We start from the raw sequence: 11864 nt of genomic DNA, 5'->3' as shown, positions 1-11864 counted from the left end.
TTCTCAGTTGTAAATTGAAGCAGTAGAATTAGGTGATCTCAAATATCCATTCTAGTTTTACGAACTATATTTATATGGTTGCATTTTGAAGTAATGTCTGTCTTTCATCTTCTATATCTCTTTTATATTTTCCCATGCCAAGATGTTTTTCACAAAGTCTTGGGGAAAAAAATCTCAAAAACAAATAGAAGTGGTTTCTTATTGCTATAAAATAGAGCTCAGCTCCTTTGCACGTGCATAATACCCCAGGTGCCATGGAGTCTGTCTGCCTTGCCAGGTTGACCCCTTACTGTTCCTTGACACACAATTTCTGCTGTAGAAACAACATACTGATTCATGCTTCTTTTCTTCTGTCGATTCTTTTTATTGCATTTCTTTGTTAACCTAACTCCTCTTCATCCTTTCAAATCAGCCCAGGCATCCTCCCTTTCAAATTTCTTCAAACTCTAGGACAGGCTTGGTGTTTTCTCTCAGAGATTATACTATTATAGCACTTACTTAACATTATGCTGAAACCACCTCCTTCTGTTAACCATACCCGATACAAGCCTAGAAACTTCCTGAAGACAACACTTGTTGTCATTTTTGTTTGTAGCCTCAAAAGAAATATATGTTTAATTGCTAAAAGAAGATTAAATCTGATTTTCTCCTCATTAAGTAGTGTTTTTATTTTTGGCCTTCAATATGTTCTATATCAATACAAACTTTATTGTTTTATCCATATTTTATTAATTATTTTAATACTGAATTATCAGATTCCTTCCAACTGTAGGACTTTGGCATTTTACTAATCTCTTAAATATGCCATTTTATATGATGGTCAATATTTCTTTTGAAAAACTCACATATATTCAATTTTATAATTAGTTTATACTGATGAAATAGGAAAAAATATTCAAAAGTTTTTTGGAAATTTAATATGCTGAAAAATTATACTAATAAATTCATTTCATACATTGAAATGCATCTGAGAATTGTGCCATTTCGTATGAGGTGGATAACAATTTTGTATACTGTTTAGTAAATGTTTGATTATTAATAATTGAATTAATAATTAAAATCATAGTTATGATTTATTAAGTACTTATTTTATTCCAGATACTCTTCTAAAAGTTTTAAACATAACACAGGAGATACCCACAACAATATAATAGTGCTAACATTGTCTTTATTGTATAGAAATTTACGCTTTCCAAAAATTCACTTTACAGAAAATTAAGTAGAAGCCTTAAATATTAATTTAGTGCCTAGTTGTCCATGTATTTTTTATTTGAACTTAGTATACCTATTTAAGTGGATTAATTTAATTGTTAATCAACTGAAAAATAATAATGGTATTAGATATCTATAGTAAAAGAGTATCTTGCTAGGTACTGTGGAGGGAAGATAAGGAATTAAAGCATACATCCTAACCTTTAGGGGTTTGCTATCTTATAGAGAAAATGACATATAAAAATCTGCTGTTTCATGAGTTCTTCATTTCTTTTATTGCTTAGATATTTAAGCAATGTCTAAGTCATTGTTTTTTGGTACATTTTCAAGAATAAACATAGGAAAAAATTAAATTATAATTAATTCAAATAGTAAGGTTTGCTTGTAGAAAAAAAAAATGTATCTTTTCCCATCACTTTGAAAATGCTAGTAATAGTTTCCTTTGCCGTGTCAAAGATTTTTAGCTTGATGCAGCCCCATTTGTCTATTTACTTTTGTTGGCTGTGCTTTGGGGTCCGACACAACAAATCATTGCCCAGACTGATGCTGTGGAACTTTCACCCTTTGTTTTCTTGCAGTAGTTTTACAGTTTCAGGTCTTAGATTTGAGTCTTTAATTCATTTTTAGTTGATATTTGTATATGGTGTGTGAACCCCGAATATCTGAAACAGATCTCAATTGATTTGGAAAGTTTATTTTGCCAAGGTTGATGACGTGCACCCATGACACAGCCTCAGGAGGTACTGACAGCATGTGCCCAGGGTGGTCAGAGCACAGTTTGGTTTTATACATGTTAGGGAGAGATGAGACATCAATCAGCATACAAAAGCTGAACATTGGCTCGGTCTGGAAAGGTGGTACAACTCGAAGCAAAGGCGGGACAATTGGAAGTAGGGAGGGGGCTTTCAGGTCATGGGTAGAAAAATGATAAATGGTTGCATTCTTTTGAGTTTCTGCTTAGCCTCTCCAAAACAGCCAATCAGATACGCATTTACCTCAGAGAGTAGAGGGTTGACTTTGAATAGAATGAGAGGCAGGTTTGCCCTAAGCAGTTCTCAGCTCTAATTTTTCCTTTAGCTTAGTGATTTGGGGCCCCCAAGATTTATTTTCCTTTCACAGGTGTGTGGCGAAGGTCTAATTCTTCTGAATGCAGATAACAGCACAGTGAATCTACAATCTACATAATGAGAGAAAATATTTGTAATCAATAGGTCTAATAAAATGGTAATATCCTAAATAAACAAGAAACTCAAAATTCTCAACAGCGAGAAAAAAAAAAAAAAAGAGGCCTGGGCAAAGAACCTGAATACTGAATAGACATCTCTCAAAAGAAGATCTACAAATGGCCAACAATCAAATGAAAATATGTAGCATCACTAATCATTAGGGAAATGCAAATTAAAACTATAGATACCAACTCACACCTGTCAGAACAGCTATTTTCTTTCTCTTTTTCAAATTTCGTTATTTTACTTTAAGTTGTGGGATACATGTGCAGAATGTTCAGGTTTGTTGCATAGGTATACGTGTGTCATGGTGGCTTGCTACGCCTATTGTCATCTAGGTTTCTTCCCTTCACCCCCAACCCCTCAACAGGCCCCAGTGTGTGTTAGAACATCTATTTTCAAAAAGACAAAATATAACAACAAATGTTGACAAGGATATGGAGAAAAGGAAACGCTGTTCACTGTTGATGGTAATGTAAATTAGCACAGTCACTAAGGCAAACACTGTGGAGGCTCAAAAGACTAAAACATAGACCTACTATATGATCCAGCAATCCTACTGCTGGGTATATATCCAAAATAAAGGAAATCAACATATTGAGGAGATAGCTGCACTCACATTTTTATCATAGCACTATTCACAATAGCCAAGCTATGGTATCAGTCTAAGCATACATTAACAAATGAATGGTTAAAGAAAATGTGGCATATGTATATAATGTCTTTATATTTAGACAGCCTTTAGAAAGAAGGAAATATTGTCCTTTCAAAATAGGTGAACCTGGAGGACAGTATGCTAAGTAAAATAAGCCAGGCACAGAAACGCAAATATCACAAGTTTTCAATTATACGTAGAATCTAAAACAATCAAACTCATAGAAGCAAAAATTGAATGGTGGTTATCAGAGTGGGGGCTTAGGGAAATGGTCAAAGGGTGTGAAGTGGCAAAGAGACAAGAAGAATAAATGTTAAGTATATAAGGTGATGGATATGTTAAATAGCTTGATTTCATCACTCCACACTCTGTATATACATGATAACATCACTTTGTGTCCCATAATTACATAATTGGTCAAAAAATAAAAATTAAATAAAAATCATAAAATACTAATAACAAACATTTGATAAGATTAATACTGAATAACAATATTTTTTACTCATCTAGTCACTTCATTTATAAATAAAAATTATAAGATTAATAATGTTGATAAATGTTGAAGGTGAACCTCAGCTGACCTTCCTCAAGGACTGGCAAAAGCGTAAGGATTATTGTTAAAAGAACAGTGCTTTTTGGACATGCACATTGATAGTCCAGTTATTATGGCACAAGTCATTCAATTTAATTGATTTAAACGGAACCATCTGCTGTCTGACTGGCTCATAGCCAGTGGGATTTATGTAAGTAAATGAGTATCAGAGATAGAAATAATACTAATGTGAAGTTTACATTTCACTAAGAATGTCCTCTTGTGAATCGCTTGAAACCGGAAGGCGGAGGTTTCAGTGAACTGAGATCACGCCACTGAACTCCAGAGTGGGCAACAAGAGCAAAACTCTGTCTCAGAACAAAACAAAACAAAACAAAAATGTCTCCTTGTTCATCGACAAAAATTAAACATATAAAAACTGTATGCAAATCAAAAATCCTACTTTCAAGACTTCTCCTGAACGAGGTAGAATAAGTAGGATTAGATATATTCTCCTTCCCAAAACATTATTTAAATGCACAAAATAAATGAAACAAAGGTTTTGAAGACATTGGATATCAGACAATGACAGAGAGCAATAACAGAGATACTAAATAAACAATGTGAGCTCTCTGATTGTCCCGGTATACTTTCTGAAGAGGTTTCCAGATGGCACCAAAAAAGGAAAAGCAGATAGAGCCTATGGCTTGAAGAGACATAGCAGGGAAAGAAGGGAAGACAAGGTTGATAGAGTTTGCAATGCAGAGTACCAGAAAGAAGAGAGTTGCCCAGACAGAGAACTCTAGAGATCTGGAAGAGTTCTCCCTGAGTCATCAGTCAATCCGCAAATGAACATGGGAAAACAGCTTGAGACCAGAAAAGAAATGCGTGAAAAGACAGAGGTAACAATCCTTTGTACTTACACAGGACTGGAAGAATAAATGGTCATTTCCACTAACTAGAGAGGAAATCCTAATAATTCACAGGGTATCGTAGGGGGGTATAGTATGTAGAAAATTTGTGCGTCGATCGTGGAGCAAAATTAGCCAAAGGTCAAATTCAGCTGTGGTCCTGCCTAACAAAATTTAAAGGCAATAAGCAGATACGAACTGCAAGAAATATTAAAGGCATTCCCACAGGTGGAAGGAAAATAATCCAGATGGAAATAAGAATTTACAGAAAGGGGTGATTTTGTGCCTCATTATTGTTACATTTTTCTGCTTCCTTTGCATGCCTTGGGATTTTACATTACATGTAGAACTGAAAATTCAACTTTGTTGGTTTCTTGATTTTTTTTTTCCTTTCCTTTCTTTTTTCTTTTTTTTTTTTTTTTTTTTTTTTGCATTTTACAAATACTCTTGAGCTTTTTTTCTGAAATATGATTAATTTGTTGACAACAGTTTAATCCTTTTGAGTTTTCCCTTTAGCATACGCTAAAAGCCCATACAGAGGAACAATAGTATAAAATACCTCCTAAGAACATTTCTGCTTTGCTGTTTTAAATGATGGCCAATTTATCACTATTGTGATGATTATCTCATAGAATATTTTACCGAATGTCTATCTGAGATTATCTGATGTCATGATAGCCATGATCATGATGTCAGACAGACATGGGGGATTTCATAGATCATGCCCTCATAGACCTTGCAACCTGACAATTCCCATCTGTTCTTTGCAGAATTGGAAAGCAAATTTTGTGCACCTGTGATAGAATTCTTGATATTCTTCACAGATTTTGTCATTCTATTCAGTCAGATGTTCTTGCGTAAGGACTTTAATCATTAATATTGAAATACAAAACTAAAAAATATATGAAATGAAAATTTTGTACTGGATTACCCCAAATCTTTATTTTGGACATGAGTACTTCCCAAACTACAGAATTACAACCCTCAAGTTTTCTTCACCAGCAAGGATATTGTAGCACAACAAAAGAGAAAGTTAATACATTTCATTAAGTTACTGGAAAGTGTGGCATCCTCAGTTCTTAGTCTTCTTGGGAGAAAGAATTCAGTCAAGAAACAATTTAACAAAGAAAGCAGAGAACAATCATTTGATACAGCAATCCCACTACTGGGTATCAACCCAGAGGAAAAGAAGTCATTATGCAAAAAATGATAATTGCACACGCATGTTTATAGCAACACAATTTGCAATTGCAGAAATATGGAACCAGCCCAGTTGCCTATCAGTTAATGAGTGGATAAAGGAATTGTGGTATGTATAGATATACCATGGAGCCATAAAAAGGAACAAAATAATGGCATTCTGGCACTTGCAGCAATCTGGATGGAATTGGAGATCATTATTTTAAGTTAAGTAACTCAGGAATATAAAACTGAACATCGTATGTTCTCACTTATAAATGGTAACTAAGCTATAAGGATGCAAAGTCATAAGAATGATAAAAGGGACTTTGGGAACTGGGGGAAAGATTGGGAGTGGAGGTGAGGAAAAAAGACTACAAACTGGTACAGTGTATACTGCTCTGATGATGGGTGCACCAAAATCTCAAAAATCACCACTAAAGAACTTACTCATGTAACCAAACACCACCTGTTCCCCAAAAACCTATGGAAATTTAAGAAGAGAGAGCTATGCAGAAAAAAAGCTTCAGAAATCTAACTACAGGGCCCTTTTATATCATTGTTGAGTACTCAGATATGCAAGTGTGGAGTGAAACTCGATGAGGCCAGGTAAAAAAACAACCAAGTATCTATAAGGTAAATATTTCCAGAGTTTGCACAAGACAAGCTCTAACAACATATATTGAACTCCACCTAGCCAGAGTGGAGAGTTCTTGATTATTTAGCATATTTAAGAGAGTAACTTTTCATCAGAGGGGACAGTATGTTAATAATTTGGACAAATTATCAGTGGAATAAAGGCAACTCTAGATTGCTCGCAGAAAAGCTTTAAAAACTGACTCAAAGGAATGACAATGATCTATAAGTAACCAATTACCTGTCCATACAAAGCCTAATAATTTTTAAAGGAAGAAAACAAAAATCCAGCCAAAAAACATCAAATCTTTAATGTTCAGCATAAAATAAAAAATGACTGCTAAGTTAAGTAAAAAAATGTAATCCAAAGCAGGAGAAAAATAATCAAATAGAACTATAAATGACAGAGATAATGGAACTAGCAAATACATTAAGCAGCTATTATAAATACATAAACATATGTAAAGAATAACATGAACAAAATAAAAGGGTAAATAGAAATTTAAAAAACAAACAACTAGATAGAACTTCTAGAGTTGAACAATAATGTCTAAATGAAACTTTAGATAGGCTTAACAACACATAAGATATTACACAAGAAAATATCAGTAAATATTCAAATTTAGCAATGAATCTATTAAAATTGAAAAAGAAAGAGAATGAAATAATTTGTTTCAGTAACCCACGGAACAAAATAAATTTATGTGCAGACATGGAATAGGAATTCCGAACAGGGTAAGGACAGAGAAATAAAAAAATAAAAATTGAAGAAATAGAGGTTACTATATTCTCAAATTTGAATAAAGCTACAATGCTTGCTCAACACCTGGAAATATTTTTAAATGCCTATCAAAATAAAACAGAGCAAAATAAAATTGCTAAAAGCCTGTGATAGAGAAAATCTTAACAGTAGCCAGAGAAAAAAGACAAATTACATAAGAAAAACAAGGTTTAAAATGTATGCATATTGGTTGCACATTAGCGTTAATGGCTTCACGATTTGGTCCTCGGACCTGGCAGCTGCCACTGGTGTTGAGTTGGTAGGAAGTCACTGTTAGTGAGCTCACTGGAACTTGAACCCATTGTCACCCCTCTGATTCACCAGCAAAAAAAGAAATTGATTAATGTTTTAAAAAATGGTTGTAGCAGATTATCCAGGAAAGTTCTTCATTGTTGGGCTTAATATGGAAACAAATGAGAAAGCGCTTGAAGCACCATTTGGCAAATACGGATGAATAGTGAATAGTGGAAGTACTCTTGATGAAAGACCGTGAAATCAACAAATCAAGAGGATTTGCTTTTGTCACTTTTGAAAGCCCAGCAGACGCTAAGGATGCAGCCAGAGACATGAATGGAAAGTTATTAGATGGAAAAGCCATCAAAGTGGAATAAGCCACCAAACAATCATTGGAAAGTGGTAGATGTGGACCACCTACACTTCCAAGAAGTAGAGGCCCTCCAAGAGGTCTAAGAGGTGGAAGAGGAGGAAGTGGGGGAACCAGGGAACCTCCCTCATGGGGAAGACACATGGATGATGGTAGATATTCCATGCATTTTAACACAAGAACCAGGGAACCACTCCCAGTAAAAAGGGGACCATCACCAAGAAGTGGAGGTCCTTCTCCTAAGAGATCTGCACCATCAGGACCAGTTCACAGCAGCAGTGGGATGGAAGGAAGAGCTCCTTTATCACATGGGAGAGATAGTTACGGAGGTCCACCTCGAAGGGAACTGCCGCCCTCTCGTAGAGATGTTTATTTGTCCCCAAGAGATGATGCTTATTCTACTAAAGACAGCTCTTCAAGCAGAGATTACCCAAGTTCTCGTGATACAAGAGATTATGCCCCACCACCACGAGATTATACTTACCATGATTATGGTCATTCCCGTTCATGTGATGGCCATCCATCAAGAGGTTATAGTGATAGAGATGGATATGATCGTGATCATGACTATTCAGATCATCCAAGTGGAAGTTCCTACAGAGATTCATATGAGAGTTATGATAACTCACATAGTGCTCCACCTAAACAAGGGCCCCCACCATTTTATGCTGGAAGCAGTCTCTATCATGATTACAGCAGCTCACGTGATGGATATGGTAGAAGTGAAGACAGTTACTCAAGCAGCCGAAGTGATCTCCACTCAAGTGGTCGTGATTAGCTTAGCAGACAAGAAACAGGGCTTCTCGCTTCTTTGGAAAGGGGGTACCCTTCTCCACGTGATTCCTACAGCAGTTCAAGCTGCAGAGCACCAAGAGGTGGTGGCTGTGGAGGAAGCTGATCTGATAGAGGGGGAGGCAGAAGCAGATACTAGAAACAAACAAAACGTTGAGCCAAAACCCCAGTTCAAAGAAACAAAGAAAAAGTGAAACTATTCTGTCACAGCTACCCAAGGACTACTAAAAGGAAAACTTGTGTCACCTTTTTTAAATTCCCTGTTAAGTTCCCCTCCATAATTTTTATATTCTTGTGAGAAAAAAAGTAAAACATGTTTAATTTTATTTGACTTTATGACATTGCTTTTCAACAAGCAAATATTAAATGTGTTAAGACTTGTTATATTAGTGTTGTAACTTTCCAAGTAAAAATGTTCCTAAAGGCCAATTCGTATCTGATTTTTCCCAGTAAATGACACAAGCAATTCTAAGATCTTCCACAAAACATCTAGCCATGTAAAATGGAGAGATGAATTGTTCTGCCTATACAAACAAGCTAGCTATTAGAGGGTGGTTGGAGTATGCTACTTAGAAGATTTCAGGTGTCTTCCAACTGAAATCTCAATGTTCTCAGCATGAAAAACCTGAAATCAGATGCCTATGTAAGGAAAGTGCTATTCACGCAGTAAACCCAAAAAAGCAAATGGGTAATGCTGGCCATTTTGCTTTTCTGACATTTCCTTGGGAATCCGCAAGAACCTCCCCTTTCCCCTCCCTGAATAAGACCATTTAAGTGTGTGTTAAACAACTACAGAATACTAAATAAAAAGTTTGGCCAAAACCAACCATGAAGCTGCAAAGGTGTCTGCTCTTACTGTTTCAAATTTTTGCAACTCTGTAATGTCTCACTTTTAATGGAACAGCTTGATTGCAAAGGAGAAAACAGATAAGCAATGAAATTATCTCCAACTTCCTAAAGGTTTATGACTTCTAAAAAGTTAATCTATCAGCATTCCACATCAGGTTTAAAGCATCGAATGCCTGTGAAACAGCAAAGATGGTTTAGGATTATGCTCATTATGGTCATGGAGTGCTGATTTATTCACAGTAGATAAAGCTAGCAGTCAGATAAATCAAATGCTAAGAGTTGTTGAAGCAGACGGTGGCTGATTGTCAATAAGTCACTACAGTTGCATAAGTAGTGCTGTCAGAATTGGTTTGGTGCAAGCAATAAATTTTGCCTTCAAGGGTTCCTATGGACCTGAGGATGGCATCAGTGTTGATTAACATTCATAACTAGGGAGTGAGTGGTAGTTCCTTAAAACAATAATTGACCAAATGGAAAAGGAGAAGTAATTAAGGAAACTGGTAAGTGGAAGTAGTCAGGAAGTTCTTGTGTTTCTTTACATAGATTTTACAGCTTTGGTTTTCATTTTCTTTAGCTAAAGTCATGGGACAACTCTTCAATTTAGAACTTAAGTTGAATCATAAAAATGATAAATCTAAGTGGTAGCTCTATCTAGTGAAGTGTCTGTGTCTGTCACTAAGTGAAACATTTTTTTGGTGGTGGCTTATCAAGAAACACAGTTTAGTTGTAGAATAAAACTTACGAGTGACATCTGGAAAGTAACAAACATGTTAAAATGGCAAGCACACTGGAAATAAGTAGGCCACGTTTGCTGTATTGTTTTATAAGCTCACTTTACCTCCCCATCTTGGAAACAAGTTTTAGTTTATTGCTTTAGAGACTAGAGCCAATAGCATAATTTTCTCAAAGGAAACAGACTCGAGTTGTTGGATTACAGGAACTAACTCATATTCTAGGATTTTTTTTTTTTTTTGGTCGTAATTATGGCAATGTCATGTTTTACCATTTGCAACTAGGGATAGTAAGTACAACATTTTAACTCTCATTTAACAGACTACTACTAATCACAGACCTATAATGGGTAAAGACCAAATTTATGTGGTTGTTGTACTTCCATAGTTGTTTTAGCCCAATCCTTCCATACTTTTATGATTACTTGGATTAAAGCCTCTGTGAGGACCTTTTCGGCTCTTGAGATATCCTAGATATTTAAGATATATAGATATCCTAAAGATAGTATAGGATATAGAGATTGTACCAATTATGAATGACTATTAAGTTCAAAGCAAGGAATATGTTAAAATGACCAGACACCTGTTTGATAAATAGTTTACTGACCTAGCAAACTTGCGGAAAAAGAATCAGACCTTGATTGTTCTGGGTTTATACTGGTTGTAAAACAGAATGATATAGAAAATGTTTTCCTTGTTTAACTGGTAGTTGAACATAGAACTTGGGTATTATAGATCACTTTTCACTTTTTGGAATGTTATGTATTGAAACTTAATAAAACTTTAACATGGCCAAAAAAAAAAAATATTCATGTTGCCTATGGAAAATATACAACCAAAAAGTTAGTGGAATAACCTCTTAGAAGCTGTAGAAAATATTATGGCAACCTAAAATGTATATTCAGTACAAGTGCATATTTCAAACACCAACTCAAAATAAAGCTTAAAAAAAAGGTCTCTGAATATAGCTAGCCCTATAAATATGTAAGCAATTGAATTAGTAGTTTGTAAACTTTACCTCAAAGAACACACAGTCCCACATACATTCACAGTTATAGCCTATAAATTGTTTAACAAATAAATACTATTCTTACACTTTTTTTTTTCAGAAAACAGAGGTCAACATTTTCCTGATAACAAAAGTCAAAAAAGTAACATCAAAGAAATAAAACTGGGAGATAATATCTTCATAAAGATAGATACAAACTTCTTAACAAAATATTAGCAAATGTTGTTACCAGTAGGTGTCCAGTTTCTTGGCATCTCGAAGAAGGAATTGAACAAAACTCACAAAGTGAGGAAAGCAAAAGTTGGGATTTATTGAGAATGAAAGTACACTCCACAGTGTGGGAGCAGCCGGAGCATAGGGGCTCAACAGCGCCATTTACAGAATTTTCTGGAATTTCAATACCCTAGAGGTTTCCCATTGGTTACTTGGCATATATTCTATGTAAATGAAGAGAATGAGGTGAAGTCACAGAGTCATTTACTCGGGATGTACCCTATTGTAAATGGAGAGGATGTTATTTGGTGTGTGTGATCTAGGTAAATGGAGAGGATGAATGTGAAGTTACCAAGTGTAAATGGTGTGAACGGAGAGGAGGAAGTGAACTTACAAAGCCATTCTCATTGCTGACGTGCTTTCATTTGATTTAGTTCTAGAAAGTCAGCAGGGATCAGTCTTAAGTTCCCTGCCTCCAGGTCTTATTCTCCTGCCTCAATGTGATATATCATAGCCCAGTTAGTTTTATAGCAG

At 35.3% G+C, this 11864-nt stretch overlaps 1 pseudogene; it reads left to right on the top strand.

The window, feature by feature from the left end:
- Positions 1 to 7487: 7487 nt before the first annotated feature.
- LOC126952103 (RNA-binding motif protein, X chromosome-like) lies at positions 7488 to 8667 on the top strand (annotated as a pseudogene).
- The last annotated feature ends 3197 nt before the right edge of the window (positions 8668 to 11864 follow it).

Source organism: Macaca thibetana, chromosome 4, assembly GCF_024542745.1.
Source record: "Macaca thibetana thibetana isolate TM-01 chromosome 4, ASM2454274v1, whole genome shotgun sequence".
NCBI classification, from domain to species: domain Eukaryota; kingdom Metazoa; phylum Chordata; class Mammalia; order Primates; family Cercopithecidae; genus Macaca; species Macaca thibetana.
Note: the sequence above shows the minus strand (reverse complement) of the source record. Positions and strands in the feature narration are given on the sequence as shown.